The sequence below is a fragment of the Canis aureus genome, chromosome 25 (genome assembly GCF_053574225.1).
Source record: "Canis aureus isolate CA01 chromosome 25, VMU_Caureus_v.1.0, whole genome shotgun sequence".
Classification (NCBI taxonomy): Eukaryota; Metazoa; Chordata; class Mammalia; order Carnivora; family Canidae; genus Canis; species Canis aureus.
The window spans coordinates 17,757,584-17,765,007 of record NC_135635.1 but is presented as its reverse complement, the minus strand read 5'-3'; the positions used below and the strand labels follow the sequence as shown (position 1 = coordinate 17,765,007).

The window sequence follows — 7,424 nt, the reverse complement described above, 5'->3', positions numbered from 1 at the left end:
AAGTTAAAGAGATTATCCTGAGAATCTGGGTGGGCTTCATACAATTAGGTGAAAGGCCTTAAGAGCAAAGAGAAAGACAGATAAGAGAGGGAGAGAAATGGCAACATTTGTTGAATCTATGTGAAGTTAATTGCACTGTTACTGGAACTTTTTGAAGGTGTAAAATTTTTTCAGCATCAAAAATTTTTGTAAAGGCAGGAGGAAGGTGAGTAAAGTAAAAGTATTCAAAATCCTCACACTGCACTAGAAGTGGTAAAAGCACATATTTACCTTAAAGTTTTAGGGGCACCTGGGTGGCTCAGTCAGTTAAGTGTCCAACTCTTGGTTTCAGCTCAGGTCATAATCTCAGGGTCATGAGATCAAGCTCTGCATTGGGCTCTGTGCTCAGTACAGAGTCTACTAGAGATTATTTCTCCCTCCCTCTCTGCTCTTCCCCTTACTCACACGCACACGTATGCTCTTTCTCTGTCCCTCTCAAATAAATAAATAAAATCTTTTAAAAAAATAAATAATTAGCGGTGCCCGTGTGGGTCAGTTGGTTCAGTGCCTGCCTATGACTCAGGTCATGATCTCAGGGTTCTGAGATTGAGCCCTATGTCGGGCTCTGCTCAGTGGGGAGTCTGCTTCTCCCTCTCCCTCTGTGTTCTCTCTCTCTTTCTCTCTCAAATAACTAAATAAATTTTAAAAAATAATTAGTTAAGATTTAATCAATCAAGGATTTCATGTTATAATGTCTTAGGTAACCACCAAAACAAAGTAAAAAAAATAACAAATTAATGGGAAAGGAATGAGAGAATGGAATAATAAAAGATAATGACTGCAAAAGAAAGCAAGATGTGAGGGAAAGAGGAACACAGAACACATTGAATAAAATAGAAAACAAACTATAAGATATTTTTAAGTCTAACTATATTAGTAATTACATAAATTGTAAACAGACTAAGAATGGTTGTCAGACTGGATTAAAAAATGATTCTGTTTTTATAATAAAAGTAAGACATTAACTGCCTTTTTCACTCTGTTGACACTTGCGCTGTTGGTGGAAACACAGTGGTGGAAAAACGGCTGGCACCTTAGCCCAAGTCAAGGCAGTAACACCAAACTGTATTTACTAATAGCCGTTGTGCTCTTCACTGCCAGGCACTCGCCAGAACAAAAAGTCCATCTCACTTAAGAATGCCCTTGATGGGCAGCCCCCGTGGTGCAGCAGTTTAGCGCCGCCTGCAGCCTGGGGTGTGATCTTGGAGACATGGGATAGAGTCCCACGTCGGGCTCCCTGCATGGAGCCTGCTTCTCCCTCTGCCTCTCTCTCTCTCTATGAATAAATAAAATCTTTTTAAAAAATTAAAAAAAAGAATGCCCTTGATGAAGCATTATACATTATTAATTTTATGAATCCAATTCTCAAGTACAGTTCTTTTGTCTCTCTCTTTTTTTTTTTTTTTTTTTTAAATTTATTTATGATAGTCACAGAGAGAGAGAGAGGCAGAGACACAGGCAGAGGGAGAAGCAGGCTCCATGCACCGGAAGCCCGACATGGGATTCGATCCCGGGTCTCCAGGATCGCGCCCTGGGCCAAAGGCAGGCGCCATACCGCTGCGCTACCCAGGGATCCCCAAGTACAGTTCTTTTGAATACAGAAGGGATCTTAGCAGTCTTTTCCTCTGGTCCTATTCTCATATACAAATTAACTCTTCAGGATTCTGTTAAATGGTCGATTGGTTTTGGCTTAAATGCTGCGAGGATAGCAAATGTGTTCCCTATAATACAGTTTACTGAGCGATCATCTATTCCTACTGTCATACCCCTGACCAGCCTCTTAGTATCCCCAGGGACCAGGTGCTCACTTCTCTGCAAAATAAATGGTGCCATCTTTAATGATGCTAGTTGCCAAAGGCAACGTTCTAATAGCTTGGAAAACACTTGGTTAACAAGGTTGGAGATTTCATGAAAATTATGAACCACATAATACCAAAAGAGCCAAGAGTTTACCATGTCTAAGATCATGGAGGGGTGCCTGGGTTGCTCAAGTCAGCTGAGCGCCCAACTCTTGATTTTGGCTCAGGTGGTAATCTCAGGGTCATGGGATCGAGCCTTGCACCAAGCTCCGTGCTCCGTGCTCCGTGGGGAATCTCCTTGAGATTCTTTCTTTCTCCCTCATGCTCGCATGTACACACTCTCAAATAAATAAATCTTCAACAAATTCACATTTTGTGGGTGTATACATTTTGTTTAACCTTATAATAAACACATACAAGTTAATAAGCTACTATGGCTCACTCCACAATTTACAAACGCACATATATCTTAACACACTCCCTAAATTTGTTTTCTGAAATCTATTGTGCAGGGCACCTGTGTGGCTCAGCGGTTGACCATCTGCCTTCAGCTCAGGTCATGATCTTGCGATCCTGGGATCGAGTCCCACATTAGGCTCCTCGCAGGGAGCCTGCTTCTTTCTCCCTCTATGTCTCTGCCTTTCTCTGGGTCTGATGAAGAAACAAATAAAATAAAATAGGAATCTAATGTATATGTCACTAATGCTAAGAATCACGGGAAATACAATTAGACATACAACAATTACCTTACTTTTATTTTTTTTAAAGATTTTATTTATTCATGAGAGACACAGAGAGAGAGATAGGCAGAGACACAGGCAGAGGGAGAAGTAGACTCCCCGCTGGGAGCCCAATGTGGGACTTGATCCCCGGACTCCAGTATCACGCTCTGCGTGCAAGGCAGAGGCTCAATCACTGAGCCACCCAGGCTCGCCAACTCGCTTACATTTAAACTCAGAGTGCTGGGCCTTTCCTATAGACTCATAGTAACTTTCACTCTGCCCTGTTCGACTAAGAAGAAAACTGACATTGCCTTTCTGACCAGTAAACATGGTGAGGAAGAAACAGCATCTTATAGAAAAAACAAACAAAAAAGAGCCAAGAATAAAACAGTCAACACTGTTTAGATTGACCAATAATGTGAGAATGCCAGCCATGTCTAGTATTGGTCACAAAGATTCAAGGAGCCAAAATTGTATCTGATGGTCTTTTCAGTTATATTTTTGGAGGCAGTATTTCTAACAAAGGTACATTTCTGACGTTCCAACTAATCACCAAGGATGTTCAGGGCAAAAACCTGCCTAACCAACTTCTACCAACTTCTGTGGTAGATCTTATTCATAAAGTATGTACTACTCTGATGCACACATTCATGGCAAACAAGCAGTGGGTATTTTGCCTTGTTTAGATGTTAGATTTGCATGTTGGATTTACCAAAAAGTACACAATATTTCTAAAATTTCTGATGACTAGCTCCATTCATCAGTATCTAGTAGCGGCTTCCAATATGGAAAATAATGGAAATTATGTCACAGAAGATATCCTCAAATTGACTTCAGGGACGCCTGTGTGGCTCAGCGGTGGGGCACCTGCCTTCAGCTCAGATCGTGATCCTGGAGTCCAGGATCGAGTCCTACATTGGGCTCCCTGTATGGAGCCTGCTTCTTGCTCTGCCTGTATTCCTGACTCTCTCTCTCTGTGTCTCTCATGAATAAATAAATAAATAAAATCTTTTTAAAAAATAAAATAAAAAATAAAAATGATTTCAAATAAATGGTCAATAAGGTTGGGAATGACATAGAAAAATCTAACCAATCTAATCTACTAGAAAAGAATAAAAGCTGAGGAAGCCTGAATTTGAATTGGACAAACTAATGAAGGCAATAGTTCTGGAAAATCTCTTGGGAAATAAAAATGCCTAGCTTATCAAAAGCCTTGCTCAAACCCAAGAATCTTTTTAAAAGCAGAACTTTTATTTTTTTTTTTAAAGATTTATTTATTTATGATAGACAGAGAGAGAGAGAGGCAGAGACACAGGAGGAGGGAGAAGCAGGCTCCATGCTGGGAGCCCGACGTGGGACTCGATCCCGGAACTCCAGGATTGTGCCCTGGGCCAAAGGCAGGCGCCAAACCGCTGAGCCACCCAGGGATCCCCAAAAGCAGAACTTTTAAATGCTGACAAAGAATAATTCTTATGGAGAGCAGAGGAAGCCAGGTGAGTGGTTAAGAGAATATAACATATAACATTTTAAAAATATTAAATAAAATGTTCTACCCTCACAGAATCTAATATGTTCACTTCATGCACAATTTATTCTCCTCTTTTTGTTCTATTGTCTATAACTTCTTTGTCAAATGCTGGCCATTATTTAAATTTTTTCCTTCACAGAAGGGAACCACAGTAAAATTGATATTAAAAAAAAAAATCTAGGACACCTAGGTGGCTCAGTGGTTGAGCATCTGCCTTCGGCTCAGGTCATGATCCAGGGGTCCTGGGATCGAGTCCCACATTGGGCTCCCCGTGGGGAGCCTGGTTCTCCCTCTGCCCATGTCTCTGCCTCTTTCTCTCTGTGTCTCTCATGAATAAATAAATAAATAAAATCTTAGAAAAATATCAGTGTATAATGCAATCATTTTTATGTGCCAGTAGAAAAGGATGGTGAAAACCAAATTGGGAATGAGAAAACAGTGGTGACCAAAATAAAAACTTTTTAAAAATCAGTAACATAGTGCCAGAAATATCAAACATTTACTGAGATGGCTTACTGTGTGCCAGGCATCATCTACCATTTGTCATGCACAATCCCACTTGAGGCTTACAACCATTCGAATTGTGTCAGCTGGAACCTCTGGGAAGCAGATGGAGCTTTACTGGGGGAACGCCTGTGAAAGAGAAAAGGTGGAAAAAGTAGAACTGGGCAGGCAGTCTTCAGACCACACTGCAGAGTTGACATTTATTAAACATCAGGCTGGATGGGGAGAGCCTCACTGAGATCTCGCTGCAGTCTGAGAAATCCTTGGCCATCAGGAACTCTGGAGCAACATTTGCCCACTGGAAGAGTCTCATCTTGGGCTGAAGTGACTATGCTCCTTCCCCACAGAGCTCAGTCACTGGTGCGGGGTGTTGGGGGGTGGCTACCCAGGAAGATCATGATCTTACCTCAAAATCCGAGTTAGCTCCAAAAGGTTCTAAGAGCTAAAGCACTCCTCAGAGCTGAACAGCAAGTTCCTTCCTGCAGGCAGATCTAAGCCGTGTACCTCAGGGCTGCCACAGTGAGGTAGGTTTTATTATGATCCGATTTTCGGAAAGTAAAATGAAGCATAGAGGTTATGTAAATTTCCTGAAGTTACACAACGAGCAAAGAGCTAATAAATCTCTCCTCTGTTCCTTGTGTGGTTGATAGTAAAAACTATTTTATGATTTATTGGAGTTTTTAGAAATGTTCAATGTTTATCAATAAGTCATTTAAATATGCCTTTTAAAAATATTAAGTGTTTTATTGCTAAGTATACAAAAAGACTATCATGCAAAAAAGAAAAAAAAGACTACTGTGTTAAAGTTTTCATTTTAAAAAAGCAAAAAGGATGTGAGATAATATATTCCAAGCTCTAAAGATGTTTAGTCCTATTTTTCTTTGCTCCCCAGCCAAAAGGTGGTGTTGTTTTTAACAATTAAATCTCTGGGCCTCAGTCAAAGGTGCTAAGTTTCAGTGTGGATGAAGAGTTTACAACATAGTTCTAAACATCTGAAAACTGGAATTGCAGGAAAGTGCTCAGAGACCCATAATTACAGTAGCACTCCCAGGTGCTGCTATAACAATTTTATTGCCAACACACTGGTCTCTTTTACCTCCTACACTAGGGAGGTATGAAGGGCCAGAGGAAATAGTCAAGCAGCAGGCAGTCTAGTGGTTATAGGCATCATTTGCCTAATGACATTTTCTAAATCGATTTCTTTATTACCTAGAGACCCTACTCCTTCCCCTTTAATTGTCATGTTTTCCTGACTCTGAGGAAAACACTGCTTTGGGCAAGCTGGAGAGCCCAGGTGGCTGGGGCCTTCAGAATTCTAGACTCCTCCATCCTTGCCAATTCTTTCATCATAATCTGTCATGGGAAAGAAGTAGGGTAGAAGAAACCAAGGGGAGCTGGAGTTGGGATCGCCTTTGTATGAAAAATAATCCTCTGGCTCTTTGGCTTTGCTTTTAACATAACTTTTAAAGAACACAGTCTAAGTTTATTGTGGAAAAATCAGAAAACAGGAGGGAAGGAAGGGAAAGAAGGGAAGGAAGGGAGGAGGAAGGAGGGAGGAAGGAAGGAAGAAGGGAGGGACAGAGAGGAAAGGAAACCACCACCCAGAGCTATCTGATATGTCAGTTAGTGCATACCTTTCCAGTCTCTCACTCCTGTGTATTTGTTGTTATTCCTTAACTATTATTTTGTAACTAGTTCTTCTTTATTCAGTATCATGAATGTCTTTTTACGTCAATAAATCAATTTCTACAAATTTGTACATATATCTGTAATACATTCAAAGAATATCCCATTAGGGAACACTTAAATTTTTTTTGTTCCTTTTTTATTTTTATTTTTTAAAGATTTTATTTATTTATTCCTGAGAGAGACAGAGAGAAGCAGAGACATAGACAGAGGGAGAAGCAGGCTCCATGCAGGGAGCCCAAAGTGGGACTCGATCCTGGGACCCCAGGATCACGCCCTGAGCCAAAGGCAGACGCTCAACTGCTGAGCCACCCAGGCAACCCTCGTTCCTTTTTTATTTTTATTTTTTTTTCCTCATTCCTTTTTTATATTAAAAATGACAACTTAAGGGCACCTGGGTGGCTCAGTGGATTAAGGGTCTGACTTTTGGTTTCCGCTCCAGTCATGATCTCAGGATTGTGAAATCAGCTCCACGTTGGGCTCCTCATTCAGCAGGGAGTCTATGTGAAAGGTCCTCTCTCCCTGCCCCTCCCTTCACTCATGCATGCTTGCACATGCATGTGGACGCACTCTCTCTCTCTAAAAATAAGTAAATAAATCTTTTAAAAAATGTTTCAAAAAACAAATTAGTGAACATTCCTGTAGCCAAATTTCTTGGTAAAGTTTTTGAGATAAAATTCTCCAAACAAAATTTAACATTTAACAATGTTAAAATGTACAATTCAGAGGTTGTTAGTATGTTCACAAGATTGGGCAATCATCACCAACCATCTGGTTCCAGAGCATTTCCATCACCCCCAAAAGAATCCCTATACTCTTAGCAATGACACTCTCAATACCCCTCTTCCCCCATCCCCTGGCAACCACTAATCTATTTTCTGTCCTATGGGTTTACCTATCCTGGACATGTCATATAAATAGGATTATACTACATGTAGCCTTTTGTGTCTGGCTTCTTAGCAACATGTTTCAAGATTCATCCATGTTATGGCCCTTTAGTGCCATAGGAATCAGTGTTTCATTGCTTTTTATGGCTGAATATTTGGCTGACATTTGGGTTGTGCCAATAAAACTAGGGAAACGGAGATGCCTGGGTGGCCCAGTTGGTTAAGCATCTGCCTTTGCCTCGGGTCATGATCCCAGGGG

The 7,424-nt window shown here is 40.8% G+C and overlaps 1 long non-coding RNA gene across 1 annotated transcript; it reads right to left on the bottom strand.

The window, feature by feature from the left end:
- Positions 1-1,997: 1,997 nt before the first annotated feature.
- Positions 1,998-6,862, bottom strand: LOC144297616 (uncharacterized). Its single transcript, XR_013364576.1, has 3 exons — positions 4,999-6,862; positions 4,605-4,721; positions 1,998-2,489 (listed from the first exon to the last, which is right to left on the bottom strand). It is a non-coding gene; the product is annotated as an uncharacterized LOC144297616 (long non-coding RNA).
- Positions 6,863-7,424: the final 562 nt, after the last annotated feature.